This window comes from Arachis hypogaea, chromosome 5 (genome assembly GCF_003086295.3).
Source record: "Arachis hypogaea cultivar Tifrunner chromosome 5, arahy.Tifrunner.gnm2.J5K5, whole genome shotgun sequence".
NCBI lineage: Eukaryota > Viridiplantae > Streptophyta > Magnoliopsida > Fabales > Fabaceae > Arachis > Arachis hypogaea.
This window is the reverse complement of record NC_092040.1, coordinates 79,421,707-79,440,504: the sequence shown is the minus strand read 5'-3', so window position 1 is coordinate 79,440,504 and position 18,798 is coordinate 79,421,707. Positions and strand designations below refer to the sequence as shown.

The following is an 18,798-nucleotide window of genomic DNA, read 5'->3' as shown; positions in this document are numbered from 1 at the left end:
GATGATCCGTGACACTCATCATCATTCTCACCCATGAACAAGGTGACTGACAACCACTCTTGTTCTACAAGCGATCAAGGCTCTAGTGAATATCTCTTGGATTCTTTAATCGGAGTCTTCGTGGTATAGGCGAGAACTGATGGCAGCATTCAAGAGAATCCGGAAGGTCTAACCTTGTCTGTGGTATTCTGAGTAGGATTCAATGATTGAATGACTGTGACGTGCTTCAAACTCCTGAAGGCGGGGCGTTAGTGACAGACGCAAAAGAATCACTGGATTCTATTCCGGCCTGATTGAGAACCGACAGATGAACTCCGCTATGCTGTGACAGAGCATATGCAATCGCTTTCACTGAGAGGATGGGAGGTAGCCACTGACAACGGTGAAACCCTTGCTTAAGCTTGCCATGGAAAGGAGTAAGAAGGATTGGATGAAGACAGTAGGAAAGCAGAGAGACGGAAGGGAAGGCATCTTCATGCGCTTATCTGAAGTTCCTACCAATGAATTACATAAGTATCTCTATCTTTATCTTTTATGTTATTTTCGTTCATCACCATATCCATTTGAGTCTGCCTGACTAAGATTTACAAGGTGACCATAGCTTGCTTCATACCAACAATCTCCGTGGGATCGACCCTTACTCACGTAAGGTATTACTTGGACGACCCAATGCACTTGCTGGTTAGTTGTGTGAAGTTGTAGTGATCACAATTTCGCGCACCAAGTTTTTGGCGCCGTTGCCGGGGATTGTTTGTGTATGGACAACTGACGGTTCATCTTGTTGCTTAGATTAGGTATTTTTCTTCAGAGTTCTTAAGAATGAATTCTAGTGTTTCAAGGTGATGTTCTTATCATCACCAAAGCTGATTGATTCTCATCAATTTAGCTCTTGAATGCAATGTCCTGCTGAAGCTTGGCTGGCCATGTCTAATTTCTTTAGACTAAAGCTTTAGACTAACATTGCATGATTCCTGGAATTCTCATTAAGAATTTTGATACCTTTATTTTCTTTTTCTACATAATTTTCGAAAAATCCAAAAAAAATTATAAAATCATAAAATCCAAAAATATTTCTTTTTTTGAGTCTAGAGTCTCATCTTAAGTTTAGTGTCAATTGCATGTTTCTGTTCTTATTGCATTCATGCATGTGTCCTCATTGATCTTCAAGTTGTTCTTGATGATTTCTTTGTTTTGATCTTTGAATTCTATTGACTTGAGTGTTGCATTCTCATTTTGTTAGTGTCAATGGTATACAAACTGCTAAGTTTGGTGTCTTGCATGCATTATTATTTGATTTTAGTTGCATTTTGATTATTCCTTATTATTAAAAATCCAAAAATATTTTTAATTGGTGTCTTTTCAAGTCAATAATACAGAGAATTGAAGATTCAGAACATACTGCAGAGGAATCACACAGAAAAAGCTGGGCATTCAAAAATGCCCAGTGAAGAAGACAAACTGGCGTTTAAACGCCAGCCAGGGTGCCTGGCTGGGCGTTTAACGCCCAAAAGGGTAGTAGTTTGGGCGTTAAACGCCAGAATGTGCACCATTCTGGGCGTTTAACGCCAGGATGGCACAAGGGGGAAGATTTTGTTTTCAAATCAATTTTTTTTCAAGTTTTCAAAAGTTTTTCAAAATCAAATCTTTTTCAAATCATATCTTTTCAATCAAATGTTTTCAAAATCAATTTCTTTCCTTTTTCAAAGATACTTGCTATCAATTAATGATTTGATTCAACAAATCAAGTATGTTGCCTTTTCTGTTGAGAAAGGTTTAATGTTTGGATCATATCTTCTTCTTGATAGCCAAGTTATTAATTTTCAAAATCAAATCTTTTAAAATTGTTTTCAAATCATATCTTTTCAATCATATCTTTTTAAACCATAACTTTTCAATCAAATCTTTTTAATCACATCTTTTTCAAAATAGTTTTCAATCAAATCTTTTTGATTTCTAATTTCAAAATCTTTTTCAAAAATCACTTGATTTCTTTTCCACTTTTAATTTTCGAAAATAAATTAAAGTTTTTCAAAAATATTTTCAAAATCTTTTACTTAATTTTCGAAAATTACTTCCCTTCTTCTCACATCCTTCTATTATTGGAGTACCACTCCTTCTCAAAGCACAATTCGAACTCCATCTAATTAAGTTCGAATTCTTCTCCTTCTGTCTTCTATTTATCTTTTCTTCTGACATCTCAAGGAATCTCTATACTGTGACATAGAGGATTCCATATTTTATTGTTTTCTTCTCTTTCATATGAGCAGGAACAAGGACAAAGGCATTCTTGTTGAAGCTGATCCTGAACCTGAAAGGACCTTGAAACGAAAGCTAAGAGAAGCTAAGGCACAACTCTTTGTAGAGGACCTAAACGAATTCTTCAAGGAAGAAGAACACATGGCAGCTGAAAACAACAATGCCAACAATGCAAGGAAGGTGTTGGGTGACTTTACTGCACCTACTCCCGATTTCTATGGGAGAAGCATCTCTATCCCTGCCATTGGAGCAAACAACTTTGAGCTTTTGCCTCAATTAGTTTCTCTAATGCAACAGAATTGCAAGTTCCATGGACTTCCATTGGAAGATCCTCATTAGTTTTTAGCTGAATTCTTGCAAATCTGTGACACTGTCAAGACTAATGGGGTTGACCCTGAGGTCTACAGACTTATGCTATTCCCTTTTGCTGTAAAAGACAGAGCTAGAGCATGGTTGGACTCTCAACCTAAAGAAAGCCTGGACTCTTGGGAAAAGCTAGTCAATGCCTTCTTGGCAAAGTTCTTTCCACCTCAAAAATTGAGTAAGCTTAGAGTGGAAGTCCAAACCTTCAGACAGAAGGAAGGAGAATCCCTCTATGAAGCTTGGGAAAGATACAAACAATTAATTAGAAAGTGTCCTTTTGACATGCTTTCTGAATGGAGCATCATAGGTATTTTCTATGATGGTCTCTCTGAACTGTCCAAGATGTCTTTGGATAGCTCTGCTGGAGGCTCTCTTCATTTGAAGAAGACGCCTGCAGAAGCTCAAGAACTGATTGAAATGGTTGCAAATAACCAATTCATGTACACTTCTGAAAGAAATCCTGTGAACAATGGGACTAGTAAGAAGAAAGGAGTTCTTGAGATTGACACTCTGAATGCCATATTGGCTCAGAACAAAATATTGACTCAACAAGTCAATATGATTTCTCAAAATCTGTCTGGAATGCAAAATGCACCAAGAAGTACTAAGGAAGCTTCATCTGAGGAAGAAGCTTATGATCCTGAGAACCCTTCAATAGAAGAGGTGAATTACATGGGAGAACCCTATGGAAACACCTATAATCCTTCATGGAGGAATCATCCAAATCTTTCATGGAAGGATCAACAGAGACCTCAACAAGGTTTCAATAACAATAATGGTGGAAGAAACAGGTTTAGCAATAGCAAACCTTTTCCATCATCTTCTCAGCAACAGACAGAGAGCTCTAAGCAGAATACCTCTGACTTAGCAACCATGGTCTCTGATCTAATCAAAACCACTCAAAGTTTCATGACTGAAACAAGGTCCTCCATTAGAAATTTGGAAGGACAAGTGGGTCAGCTGAGCAAGAAAATTACTGAACTCCCTCCTAGTACTCTTCCAAGCAATACTGAAGAAAATCCAAAAGGAGAGTGCAAGGCCATCAACATGGTCGAATTCTGGGAGGAAGAAGAGGCAGTGAACGCCACTGAGGAAGACCTCACTGGACGTCCACTGGCCTCCAGTGAGTTCCCCAATGAGGAACCATGGGAATCTGAGGCTCAAAATGAGACCATAGAGATTCCATTAGACTTACTTCTGCCATTCATGAGCTCTGATGAGTATTCTTCCTCTGAGGAGGATGAGTATATCACTGAAGAGCAAGTTGCTAAATACCTTGGAGCAATCATGAAGCTGAATGACAAGTTATTTGGAAATGAGACTTGGGAGGATGAACCCCCTTTGCTCACCAAAGAACTGAATGACTTGTCTAGGCAGAAACTGCCTCAAAAGAGGCAAGATCCTGGGAAGTTTTCAATACCTTGTACCATAGGCACCATGACCTTCAAGAAGGCCTTGTGTGACTTAGGGTCAAGTGTAAACCTCATGCCTCTCTCTGTAATAGAGAAGCTAGGGATCATTGAGGTGCAAGCTGCAAAAATCTCACTAGAGATGGCAGACAATTCAAGAAAATAAGCCCATGGACTTATAGAGGATGTTCTGGTTAAAGTTGAAGACCACTACATCCCTACTGATTTCATAGTCTTAGAGACTGGGAAGTGCATGGATGAATCCATCATCCTTGGCAGACCCTTCCTAGCCACAGCAATGGCTGTGATTGATGTTGATAGAGGAGAGTTGATCATTCAAGTGAATGAAGAATCCTTGGTGTTTAAGGCCCAAGGATATCCCTCTATCATCATGGAGAGGAAGCATGAAGAGCTTCTCTAAAAACAGAGCCAGACAGAGCCCCCACAGTCAAACTCTAAGTTTGGTGTTGGGAGGCCACAACCAAACTCTAAGTTTGGTGTTGAACCCCCACATTCAAACTCTAAGTTTGGTGTTGGGAGGTTCCAACACGGTTCTGAGTATCTGTGAGGCTCCATGAGAGTCCTCTGTCAAGCTAATGACAATAAAGAAGCGCTTGTTGGGAGGCAACCCAATGTTTTATAATTAACTATTTTCTTTTGTTATTTTATGTCTTTTGTAGGTTGATGATCATGAGAAGTCACAAAATCAATTGAAAAAGCAAAAACAGAATGAAAAACAGGAAGAAAAATAGCACACCCTGGAGGAAGAACTCACTGGCGTTTAAACGCCAGTGAGGCTAGCAGTTGGGCGTTTAACGCCCAGTCTGGCACCATTCTGGGCGTTTAACGCCAGAAAGGGGCACCAGACTGGCGTTAAACGCCAGGAAAGGGCAAGAACCTGGCGTTAAACGCCAGAAATGGGCACCAGACCGGCGTTTAACGCCAGAATTTGCTCAAAACGTGTTTTTGAATGCCATTTGGTGCAGGGATGACTTTTCCTTGACACCTAAGGATCTGTGGACCCCACAGGATCCTCACCAACCCCACCACCCTCTCTTTTTCTTCACCCATTCACCACACACCCCAAAAACCCTTCACCTATTAAATCCCATCTTTCTCTTCACCTCTCACATCCATCCTTCATAAAACCCCAAAGTCATCTCCATCTCCTTCATTTCTTCTTCTTCTACTCTCGTCTTTCTTCTTTTGCTCGAGGACGAGCAAACCTTTTAAGTTTGGTGTGGTAAAAGCGTTGCTTTTCGTTCTTCCATAACCATTTATGGCATCCAAGGCCGGAGAAACCTCTAGAAAGAGGAAAGGGAAGGCAAAAGCTTTCACCTCCGAGTCATGGGAGATGGAGAGATTCATCTCAAGGGATGCACTTTCCTCCACAAGACTATTGGGAGCAACTGAACACCTCCCTAGGAGAATTGAGTTCCAACATGGGACAACTAAGGGTGGAGCACCAAGAACACTCCATTCTCCTCCATGAAATTAGAGAAGATCAAAGAATCATGAGAGAGGAGCAACAAAGACAAGGAAGAGACATTGAGGAGCTCAAGCACTCCATAAGACCTTCAAGAGGAAGAAAGAGCCGCCATCACTAAGGTGGACCCGTTCTTTGATTTTCTTGTTCTTTATTCTTCTGTTTTTCGAAATTTTCATGCTTATGTTTGTCCATGTTTGTGTCTTGTGATCATTAGTGTCTTAGTGTCTATGCCTTAAAGTTATGAATGTCCTATAAATCCATCACCTTTCTTAAATGAAAAATGTTTTTATTACAAAAGAACAAGAAGTACAGGATTTCAAATTCATCTTTAAAACTAGCTTAATTAGTTTGATGTGGTGACAATACTTTTTGTTTTCTGAATGTATGCTTGAACAGTGCATATGTCTTTTGAATTTGTTGTTCATGAATGTTAAAATTGTTGGCTCTTGAAAGAATGATGAAAAAGGAGACATGTTACTGAGGATCTGAAAAATCATCAAAATGATTCTTGAAACAAGAAAAAGCATTTCTATTCAAAAAAAAAGAGAAAAACGAAAAAAAAAGAGAGAAGGAAATAAAGTTGTGATCCAAGGCAATAGGAGTGTGCTTAAGAACCCTGGACACCTCTAATTGGGGACTTTAGCAAAGCTGAGTCACAATCTGAAAAGGTTCACCCAATTATGTGTCTGTGGCATGTATGTATCCGGTGGTAATACTGGAAGACAGAGTGCTTTGGGCCACAGCCAAGACTCAATAAGTAGCTATGTTCAAGAATCATCATACTTAACTAGGAGAATCAATGACACTATCTGGATTCTGAGTTCCTAAAGAAGCCAATCATTCTGAATTTCAAAGGATAAAGTGAGATGCCAAAACTGTTCGGAGGCAAAATGCTACTAGTCCCGCTCATCTAATTTGGAGCTAAGTTTCATTGATAATTTGGAGTCTATAGTATATTCTCTTCTTTTTATCTTATTTGATTTTCAGTTGCTTGGGGACAAGCAACAATTTAAGTTTGGTGTTGTGATGAGCGGATAATTTGTACACTTTTTGGCATTGTTTTTAGTATGTTTTTGGTATGATCTAGTTAGTTTTTAGTATATTTTTATTAGTTTTTAGTTAAAATTCACTTTTCTGGACTTTACTATGAGTTTGTGTGTTTTTCTGTGATTTCAGGTATTTTCTGGCTGAAATTGAGGGACCTGAGCAAAAATCTGATTCAGAGACTGAAAAGGGCTGCAGATGCTGTTGGATTCTGACCTCCCTGCACTCGAAGTGGATTTTCTGGAGCTACAGAGGCCCAATTGGCGCGCTCTCAACGGCGTTGGAAAGTAGACATCCTGGGCTTTCCAGCAATATATGATAGTCCATACTTTGCCCAAGATTTGTTGGCCCAAACCGGCGTTCAAAGTCACCCTCAGAAATCCCAGCGTTAAACGCCGGAACTGGCACCAAAATGGGAGTTAAACGCCCAAACTGGCACTAAAGCTGGCGTTTAACTCCAAGAAAAGTCTCTACACGAAAATGCTTCATTGCTCAGCCCAAGCACACACCAAGTGGGCCCGGAAGTGGATTTTTATGTCATTTACTCATCTCTGTAAACCTTAGGCTACTAGTTTTCTATAAGTAGGACCTTTTACTATTGTATTTTCATCTTGGTTCTTCTGGTTCCCTCTCTGGGGCCGAAACCAATGATCACTTTTGTTCTTATGTATTTTCAACGGTGGAGTTTCTACACACCATAGATTAAGGTGTGGAGCTCTGCTGTACCTCGAGTATTAATGCAATTACTATTGTTCTTCCATTCAATTCCGCTTGTTCTTGTTCTAAGATATCACTTGTTCTTCAACTTGATGAATGTGATGATCCGTGACACTCATCATCATTCTCACCCATGAACAAGGTGACTGACAACCACTCTTGTTCTACAAGCGATCAAGGCTCTAGTGAATATCTCTTGGATTCTTTAATCGGAGTCTTCGTGGTATAGGCGAGAACTGATGGCAGCATTCAAGAGAATCCGGAAGGTCTAACCTTGTCTGTGGTATTCTGAGTAGGATTCAATGATTGAATGACTGTGACGTGCTTCAAACTCCTGAAGGCGGGGCGTTAGTGACAGACGCAAAAGAATCATTGGATTCTATTCCGGCCTGATTGAGAACCGACAGATGAACTCCGCTATGCTTTGACAGAGCATATGCAATCGCTTTCACTGAGAGGATGGGAGGTAGCCACTGACAACGGTGAAACCCTTGCTTAAGCTTGCCATGGAAAGGAGTAAGAAGGATTGGATGAAGACAGTAGGAAAGCAGAGAGACGGAAGGGAAGGCATCTTCATGCGCTTATCTGAAGTTCCTACCAATGAATTACATAAGTATCTCTATCTTTATCTTTTATGTTATTTTCGTTCATCACCATATCCATTTGAGTCTGCCTGACTAAGATTTACAAGGTGACCATAGCTTGCTTCATACCAACAATCTCCGTGGGATCGACCCTTACTCACGTAAGGTATTACTTGGACGACCCAGTGCACTTGCTGGTTAGTTGTGTGAAGTTGTAGTGATCACAATTTCGCGCACCAACTGTAAAGACGAATAGAGTTAATCCTGAAGTCTACAGACTCATGCTTTTCCCTTTTGCTGTAAGAGACAGAGCTAGAATATGGTTGGATTCACAACCTAAGGATAGCCTGGACTCCTGGGATAAGCTGGTCACAGCCTTCTTGGATAAATTCTTTCCTCCTCAAAAGCTGAGCAAGCTGAGAGTGGATGTTCAAACCTTCAAACAAAAAGATGGTGAATCCCTCTATGAAGCTTGGGAAAGATACAAGCAGCTGACCAAAAGATGTCCATCTGACATGTTTTCAGAATGGACCCTATTAAATATATTCTATTATGGTCTCTCTGAATTTTCGAAAATGTCATTGGACCATTCTGCAGGTGGATCTATTCACCTGAAGAAAATGCCTGAAGAGGCTCAAGAACTCATTGACATGGTTGCAAACAACCAGTTCATGTATACCTCTGAGAGGAATTCCGTGAATAATGGGATACCTCAGAAGAAAGGAGTTCTTGAAATTGATGCTCTGAATGCCATATTGGCTCAGAACAAAGTGTTGACTCAACAGGTCAACATGATCTCTCAAAATCTGAATGGATTGCAACATGCATCCAACAGTACTAGAGAGGCAGCTTCTGAAGAAGCTTATGATCCTGAAAACCCTGCCATGGCGGAGGTTAATTACATGGGTGAACCTTATGGAAACACCTATAACCCATCATGGAGAAATCATCCAAATTTCTCCTGGAAGGATCAACAAAAGCCTCAACAAGGCTTTAACAATGGTGGACGCAATAGGCTGAGTAATGGTAAGCCATATCCATCATCTTCTCAGCAACAGACAGAGAACTCTGAACAAAACAATTCTAATTTAGCCAATATAGTCTCTGATCTGTCAAAAGCCACTTTCAGTTTCATGAATGAAACAAGATCTTCCATTAGAAATTTGGAGGCACAGGTGGGCCAGCTGAGTAAGAAAGTCATTGACACTCCTCCCAATACTCTCCCAAGCAATACAGAAGAGAATCCAAAAGGAGAGTGCAAGGCCATTGATTTGATCAAAGTGGCCGAATGCATAGGGGAGGAGGAGGACGAAAATCCTAGTGAGGAAGACCTCCTGGGATGTCCTTCAAGCAAGAAGGAGTTTCCTATTAAGGATCCAGAGGAATCTGAGGCTCATCTAGAGACCATAGAGACCCCACTAAATCTCCTTCTGCCATTCATGAGCTCTGAAGAATATTCATCCTCTGAAGAGAATGAAGATGTGACTGGAGAGCAAGTTGCTCAATACTTAGGAGCTATCATGAAGCTGAATGCCAAGTTGCTTGGTAATGAGACTTGGGAAAGTGAACCTCCCTTGCTCATTAGTGAACTAGATACTTGGATTCAGAAAACTCTACCTCAAAAGAAACAAGATCCTGGCAAGTTCTTAATACCTTGTACCATAGGCACCATGAGCTTTGAAAAAGCTCTATGTGATATAGGGTCAGGGATAAATCTTATGCCACTCTCTGTAATGGAGAAGTTAGGGATCATTGAGGTACAACCTGCCTTGTTCTCATTACAATTGGCAGACAAGTCAGTGAGACAAGCTTATGGAATAGTAGAGGACGTGCTAGTAAAGGTTGAAGGCCTTTACATCCCTGCTGATTTCATAATCCTAGACACTAGGAAGGAAGATGATGAATCCATCATCCTAGGAAGACCTTTCCTAGCCACAGCAGAAGCTGTGATAGATGTCAACAGAGGAGAGTTAGTCCTTCAATTGAATGGGGACTACCTTGTGTTTAATGCACATGGCCATCCCTCTGTGACAGAAGAGAGTAAGCATGAAGAGCTTCTCTCAGTTCAAGGTCAAGAAGAGCCCACACAGTCAAACTCTAAGTTTGGTGTTGTGAGGCCATAACCAAACTCCAAGTTTGGTGTTCAAATTCCATATCCAAACTCTAAGTTTGGTGTGGAGACAACACACTAAATTGATCTGATCATCTTGTGGCTCCATGAGAGCCACTGTCAAGCTATTGACATTAAAGAAGCGCTTGTTGGGAGGCAACCCAATTTTATTTATCTAATTTTATTTTATTTTGTTTTAGTGTTATTTTTGTGTTGAATTAGGTACATGATCATGAGGAGTCACGAAAAAATCAAAGAAATTAAAAACAGAGTCAAAAACAGAAGAAAAAATTTTTCACCCTGGAGGTAGCGCAGACTGGCGTTCAACGCCAGTAAGATGCATCTGGCTGGCGTTCAACGCCATAACAGAGCATCTTTCTGGCGCTGAACGCCCAAAACAAGCAACAACCTGGCGTTTAACGCCAGGACGTGCACACAGAGGACAATCTGGCGCTGAACGCCAGAAACAAGCATGAAACTGGCGTTCAACGCCAGAAACATGCATTACATGGGCGTTTAACACCCAGAACATGCACCAATGGGCGTTTAAATGCCAGAATGATGCATGAAGGCATTTTACATGCCTATATGGTGAAGGAATGGTATTTTTTTTCACCTCAGGATCTGTGGACCCCACAGGATCCCCACCTACCTCGCCCTCTCTCTTTCCATTCATGGTCATCCCTTCTATTTTTCATTCACCACCTACATCTATCCACTCTTCCCCACAAACCCCACCTACCTCCATAAAATTCAACTTCTCTTTCCCACCCAATCCCACCCATATAGCTGAATCCATCTCCCCTCACTCAACTCCATTCTCTTCTTCTTCTTCTTCTTCTCTTCTTTTCTTTCTTGCTCGAGGGCGAGCAATATTTTAAGTTTGGTGTGGTAAAAGCATAGCTTTTTTTTGCTTTTCCATTACCATTAATGGCACCTAAGGCCAGAGAAACCTCAAAGGGAAGACAAAAGCTTCCACCTCTGAGTCTTGGGAGATGAAAAAAAAATATAAGCTGTCATAGCTCAGTGGTAGAACATATGGCTGCAAATCAAGAGATCCCTGAGATACCTCAGGGAATAAGTTATCCTCCACACAAATATTGGAAGCAACTAAGGGTAGAAACACCAAAATTACTAGGAATCATTCAACAGAAGCAAGGAAGAGACATAGAGGAGCTCAAAAAGCACCATTGGACCTTCAAGAAGGCGCCACCCTCACTCAGGTGGATTCATTCCTTGTTCTTTATTTCTTTCTGTTTTCGGTTTTTAATGTTGTGTTTATCTATGTTTTGTGTCTCTACTTCATGATCATTAGTATATAACCATGCCTTAAAGCTATGAATAAAATCCATTAATCCTTCACCTCTCTTAAATGAAAAATGTTTTAATTCAAAAGAACAAGAAGTACATGAATTTCGAATTTATCCTTGAATTTAATTTAATTATATTGATGTGGTGGCAATACTTTTTGTTTTCTGAATGAATGCTTGAACAGTGCATATTTTTGATCTTGTTGTTTATGAGTGTTAAAATTGTTGGCTCTTGAAAGAATGATGAACAAAGAGAAATGTTATTGATGATCTGAAAAAAATCATGAAATTGATTCTTGAAGCAAGAAAAAGCAGTGAAAAAGCAAAAGCTTGTGAAAAAAAAATGGCGAAAAATTGAGAAAGAAAAAGAAGGAGCAGTAGAAAAAGCCAATAGCCCTTAAAACCAAAAGGCAAGGGTAAAAAGGATCCAAGGCTTTGAGCATCAATGGATAGGAGGGCCGAAGGAAATTAAATCCAGGCCTAAGCGGCTAAATCAAGCTGTCCCTAACCATGTGCTTGTGTCATGAAGGTCCAAGTGAAAAGCTTGAGACTAAGTGGTTAAAGTCGTGATCCAAGGCAAAAGAGTGTGCTTAAGAGCTCTGGACACCACTAACTAGGGGACTCTAGCAAAGCTGAGTCACAATCTGAAAAGGTTCACCCAGTTATGTGTTTGTGGCATTTGTGTATCCGGTGGTAATACTGGAAAAACAAAGTGCTTAGGGCCAAGGCCAAGACTCATAAGTAGCTGTGTTCAAGAATCAACATGCTTAACTAGGAAAGTCAATAACACTATCCGAAATTCTAAGTTCCTAGAGAAGCCAATCACTCTAAACTTCAAAGGAAAAAGTGAGATGCCAAAACTGTTCACAAGCAAAAAGCTACAAGTCCCGCTCATCTAATTAAATTAATATTCATTGATATTTTGGACTTTATAGTATATTCTCTTCTTTTTATCCTATTTGATTTTCAGTTGCTTGGGGACAAGCAACAATTTAAGTTTGGTGTTGTGATGAGCGGATAATTTATACGCTTTTTGGCATTGTTTTTATATAGTTTTTAGTAAGTTTAAGCTACTTTTAGGGATGTTTTCACTAGTTTTTATGATAAATTCACATTTCTGGACTTTACTATAAGTTTGTGTGTTTTTCTGTGATTTCAGGTAAATTCTGACTGAAATTGAGGGATTTGAGCAAAACTCTGAAGAAGGCTGACAAAAGGACTGCTGATGCTGTTGGAATCTGACCTCCCTGCACTCGAAATGGATTTTCTGGAGCTACAGAACTCCAATTGGCGCGCTCTCAACGGCGTTGGAAAGTAGACATCCAGGGCTTTCCAGCAATATATAATAGTCCATACTTTATTCGAAGAATGACGATGTAACTTGGCGTTGAACGCCAAGTACAAGCTGCTGTCTGGAGTTAAACGCCAGAAAAACGTCATTATCCGGAGTTGAACGCCCAAAACACGTCATAACTCAGAGTTCAACTCCAAGAGATGCCTCAGCTCGTGAATTAATCAAGCTCAGCCCAAGCATACACCAAGTGGGCCCCGGAAGTGGATTTATGCATCAATTACTTACTTATGTAAACCCTAGTAGCTAGTCTAGTATATATAGGACATTTATCTATTGTATTAGACATCTTTGATCTCACCTTTGGTCTCAGTTTTGTTTTATTCTTCATCTTAGGAGATCATTGATCATGTTAGGGGGGGGCTGGCCATTCGGCCATGCCTGAACCTCTTTTACTTATGTATTTTCAACGGTGGAGTTTCTGCACACCATAGATTAAGGGTGTGGAGCTCTGCTGTACCTCAAGTATTAATGAAATTCTATTATCTTTTATTCAAATCTCTCTTATTCTTATTCCAAGATATTCATTCGTACCCAAGAACATGATGAATGTTATGAGTCAGATTACCCTCATTATCATTCTCACTTATGAACGCGCGTGATTGACAACCACTTCCGTTCTACATGAAACAGAGCTTGAATGCGTATCTCTGAGATTCCCCAACAGAATCTTCGTGGTATAAGCTAGATAGATGGCGGCATTTATGAGGATCTGGAAAGTCTCACCTTGTCTGTGGTATTCCGAGTAGGATCCTGGGAATCCGGAAAGTCTAACCTTGTCTGTGGTATTCCGAGTAGGATTCCGGTAATGAATGACTGTGACGTGCTTCAAACTTGTAACCTGCCGGGCGTTAGTGACAGACGCAAAAGAATCAATGGATTCTATTCCAGTAGGAGCGGGAACCAACCGGTGATTAGCCATACTGTGACAGAGTGCGTGAGCATTAGTTTTCACTACGAGGATGGGATGTAGCCATCAGCCATGGGTGATGCCTCCAGACGATTAGCCGTGCGACTGACAACCGCATAGGATCATTTTCCCGAGAGGATGAAAGTAGCCACAGTTGATGGTGAACCCCTATACAAAGCTTGCCATGGAAAGGAGTAAGAAGGATTGAGTAGAAGCAATAGGAGAGCAGGCGTCCTTGGGCTCTACAGCATCTCCATCCACTTATCTGAAATTCCCACCAATGAATCTGCATAAGCATTCTATCCCTTTTATTATTCCTTTTTAGTTATTATTTAATCCAATAATCACAATTCCCCTTTTTTCTGCCTAACTGAGATTTGCAAGGTGACCATAGCTTGCTTCATACCAACAATCTCTGTGGGATCGACCCTTACTCGCGTAAGGTTTATTACTTGGACGACCCAGTACACTTGCTGGTTAGTTGAACGGAGTTGTGTCCACTCGTGCCAATTTCTAAAATCCAATTACAATGAATATGATCACAATTTCGTCCACCACTCTCATATTTTGCTCATGTTGAGCACTCAAATATTGCTGGGATATTTCTGCAATGGCATTTTAAATCTGGCTTAAATCCAGTGCACTAGAAGCTTGTCCCTGAAATTGTTGTTCTACCTGTTGCTCCCCTTGTTGTTCTTCCATTAGCACTTCCTCTCTTCTTCTCCTCTGTGGTCTCCAATGTTGCTGGGCATCTGTGACATTCATCATTCTTTCCAGGGTCATTGGCATGCTCGGGTTCAACCAGATTGGATTTGGATCCTCTAGTGGTACCCTTGCTTTTGTGCATAACCGCATGATGGTGCTTGGGTAGTGTAGCCAAGCTTCTTTTGAATTCTTCTCTGAGATCTCTTGAATATCCTTTGCAATGATCTCGTGGACTTTTATCTCCCCTCCTACCATTATGCAGTGCAGCATAATGGCCCTTTTCTTGTTAACTTCTGAGGTGTTCACAGTGCCCAAAATTGATCTCCTTATAAGCTCATACCACCCTTTTGCTTCAGGGGAGAGATCCACCCTTTTCAAATGTTTGTGCCTTCTATGATTATCCCTCTCTCAGTCAGCATTAATCACACAGATATCACCAGCAATTTTCATCATAATCTGGATTATCATTTATTCTCTCTTGATAACCTGGTTCATCAAAGTGTACAGCCCTTAGTCCTAAGACCTTCATGATGGTCTTTGGACTAAAATCCACCTCCACACCCCTTACATAACTCTTGTAAGTTGGGGCAATAGTTGGGTCCAGCCTTGCCGTGTTGGCATAAAACTCCCATATGATGCTTGTATTGATCCTGGTGATTGGTGAGGTAAGAGCCTCCCATTTCCTTTTCCTGATCTTGGCTTTTATCTCTGGGCATTCATCATCAGGCATCTGAAAAGGGATATCTGGAAGTATCCCTTTGGATTTCATCCACTTAAATTGCATTTGGTTGAACCGTGATCTAAACATCCATTGATCATAGCTGGCCTCACTTTCCTCAACAACCAGTTCCTTTCCTCTTCTTCTTTTGAAGATTGATGAAGACGCCATGACTGCTTTCAGTGTTGGCCGAATGTAGGTTGAGGGTTGGTAAAGAGGGGTGGCTAGTGTAATGCACTTTCTATGAAAAGGTAGCTTGAAGGCAAAGTAAAGTTGTGAGTGCAAGTGGACAAGAGTTATTTGTTGCACAGAGACACGGTTGCTGGGACTTATCTTTAAGGAAAACAAAAGCTGAATTTTTTTTCAATACACGAGGTGTGAAAGCTTGAGTTATAAAGCACGGTCCAAGTCAAGCTATTTATAGCAAACTTTAATGAGGATTGGATGCTCAGGATGCCTTTTGAAAGGGTTAGAATAGATGGTGTGCATGTAAGGATGGATGAGGACAAGGACCACCTCTTCATTGGTGGTGCACAAAATTGTGATCATCAACTTTGTCATAACTTCGCACAACTAACCAGCAAGTGTACTGGGTCGTCCAAGTAATACCTTACGTGAGTAAGGGTCGATCCCATGGAGATTTTCGGCTTGAAGCAAGCTATGGTCACCTTGTAAATCTCAGTCAGGCAGATTCAAATGGTTATATAGTTTAAATAAATAAAAAGATAAATAAATAGAAAATAAAGATAGAGATACTTATGTAAATCATTGGTGGGAATTTCAGATAAGCGTATGGAGATGCTTCATCCCTCTTGAATCTCTGCTTTCCTACTGCATCCATCCAATCCTTCATACTCCTTTCCATGGCAAGTTGTATGATCGGGTTTCACCGGCATCAATGGCTACCTCCCGTCCTCAGTGAAAATGGTCCAAATGCGCTGTCACCGCACGGCTAATCATCTGTCGGTTCTCGATCATGTTGTAATAGAATCCAGTGATCCTTTTGCGTCTGTCACTACGCCCAACACTCGCGAGTTTGAAGCTCGTCACAGCCATCCCTTCCCAGATCCTACTCGGAATACCACAGACAAGGTTTAGACTTTCCGGATCTCAGGAATGATCGCCAATAATTCTAGCTTATATCACAAAGACTCCAATCTTTCAGAATGGAGGCTAAGAGATATACGCTCGATCTACGGTAGAACGAAAGTGGTTGTCAGTCAAGAGTTCATAGGTGAGAATGATGATGAGTGTCACGGATCATCACATTCATCATGTTGAAGTACAGCGAATATCTTAGAACAAGAATAAGCTGAATTGAATAGAAAATAGTAGTAATTACATTAATACTCGAGGAATAGCAGAGCTCCACACCTTTAATCTATGGTGTGTAGAAACTCCACCGTTGAAAATACATAAGAACAAGGTCCAGGCATGGCCGGGAGGCCAGCCTCCCCAAAACGTGATCAAGAGATCAAAAGATGATCAAAAGATGAAAATACAATAGTAAGTGGTCTTATTTATAATGAAACTAGCTACTATAGTTTACAGAAATAGGTAAATGAAGCAGAAATCCACTTCCGGGCCCACTTGATGTGTGCTTGGGCTGAGCATTGAGCTTCACACGTGTAGAGGCTTCTCTTGGAGTTAAACGCCAGCTTTTAGCCAGTTTGGGCGTTTAACTCCAATTTTTATGCCAGTTCTGGCTTTTTGACTTCAGAATAGAGCAGAGAAGGGGCGTTTGAACGCCAGTTTGCATCGTCAAAAATCGAACAAAGTATGGACTATTATATATTGCGGGAAAGCTCTGGATGTCTACTTTCTAACGCAATTAAGAGTGCGCGATTTCGATTTCTGTAGCTCCAGAAAATCTACTTCGAGTGCAGGGAGGTCAGAATCCAACAGCATCAGCAGTCCTTTGTCAGCCTCTGAATCAGATTTTTGCTCAGGTCCCTCAATTTCAGCCAGAAAATACCTGAAATCCTAGAAAAACACACAAAGTCATAGTAAAGTCCAGAAATATGAATTTTGCATAAAAACTAATAAAAACATCCTAAAAAGTAGCTAAATCCTACTAAAAACTACCTAAAAACAATGCCAAAAAGCGTATAAATTATCCGCTCATTGACGTTAGGATTTTTGCCAGTAAAGAATGTCATAAAAATAGTCGCGTTGTAGATATAGTCTCTAAACCGACAGAAATCCCTTCGTACAAACGTTTTGGTTGTCACAAGTAACAAACCCCTTTAAAATTGATAACCGAGTATTTAAACCTCGGGTCGTCTTCTCAAGGAATTGCAGGGAGGTATGTTCTTATTATTGGCTATGGAGATTGTAAATTGGGGGTTTTGAGAATTTGGGCAATGGGCACAAGCATATTTTCAAAGCAATAAAAATAAATAAATAACTGTAAAATAAACTCTTGGCAAGGTATAAAGACTGGAGGTCCTTTCCTAGTTATCCTTATCAATTGTGATGAGAATTGGATTTTTTCTCCCACTTTGTTAACCTCTAAGTTTGAAGGTAAGTTAAGTGGATGAATTCCAATTTTCATTCAACAATGAGTTTAATAACTCTAGAGTCACCAATTATTTAACCAAAGCCAAAAGGGGAAAAACTAAATCTACTAGAATAACAATATCCTCAGATTGGGAATAATAAAAAGGGACAATCATAAACTAGAATACCTCAAATATCATTAAATAAGAAAATCATCATGAAAGTTGCATAGGCCAAATAGGCAATATATCTAATACAAGCAATGAAGTATTTGAAAATAGGAAATAAATATAAAGTAAAAGAACATTGAACCTGGGATCCAGAGTTACTCTTAAAACAAGAAGAAATCCTAAATCCTAAATCCTAATCCTAAGAGAGAGAGATGAGAGAACCTCTCTCTCTAAAACTACATCTAAAACATGAAAAGTGAATTATGAGAGCCTTCTTATGAATGGATGCATTCCCCCACTTTATAGCCTCTGGTCTATGCCTTCTGGACTTGGATTTGGGCCAGAAAGGGCTTTAGAACTTGCTGGGGCATGTTCTGTAATTTTCTGGTGCGTGGCCTCTGTCACGCGTCCGCGTGGGTCACGCGGTCATGTCATTCGGAGCTTTTCCTTGCCACGTGGTCACGTCAGTCATGCGATCGCGTCATGTGCGTTCTGCTAGAGGCTCGCGGTCGCATCAGTCATGCGGCCGCGTCGCTGCTGATTCGTGCTTGGCACGTGATCGCGTCGTCTATGCGATCGCGTGGATACCAGTTTCCTTAAAGCTCCGTTTTGCTTTCTCCTTTCCCTTTGGTATGTTTCCTTTTTCATCCTTTAAGTCATTCTGCCTTAGAAACTCTGAAACTACTCAACACACTAATCATGGCATCGAATGGAAATAAAGGTAATTAAAATAATTAATTTTCAAAGCTTAGGAAACATGTTTTTCACGATATGACATAATAAGGGAGGGAAAGTAAAACCATGCAATTAATGTGAATAAGTAGGTGAAGGATTATATAAATCACTCAAATTAAGCACAAAAGAACTCACGAAATATGGGTTTATCAACCTCCCCACACTTAAACACTAGCATGTCCTCATGCTAAATCCAAGGTAAATAATTAAGGTTAAAGTGATGGAATGCAATGCAACCTAAATTAAATGCAACTAAATGCAAATTGTTTTTACCTACTTGGTTAAAAATAAATAAGTTCTTCAAGACAAATATGAACTGGATTTCACTAATTCAAATCACAAAATACAATACAAATAACTTGCAAGAAGAAGATAGCTCATGAAAGCAGGGAACATAGAATTGAGCACTGAACCCTTGGTAGTGTATA

General features: G+C 40.3%; 1 non-coding gene across 1 annotated transcript; it reads right to left on the bottom strand.

Annotated features, from left to right (window-relative positions):
• Nucleotides 1–2,799: 2,799 nt before the first annotated feature.
• On the bottom strand, nucleotides 2,800–2,907 carry LOC112804455 (small nucleolar RNA R71). The gene has a single exon (XR_003203070.1). It is a non-coding gene; the product is annotated as a small nucleolar RNA R71 (small nucleolar RNA).
• Between the last annotated feature and the right edge of the window lie 15,891 nt (nucleotides 2,908–18,798).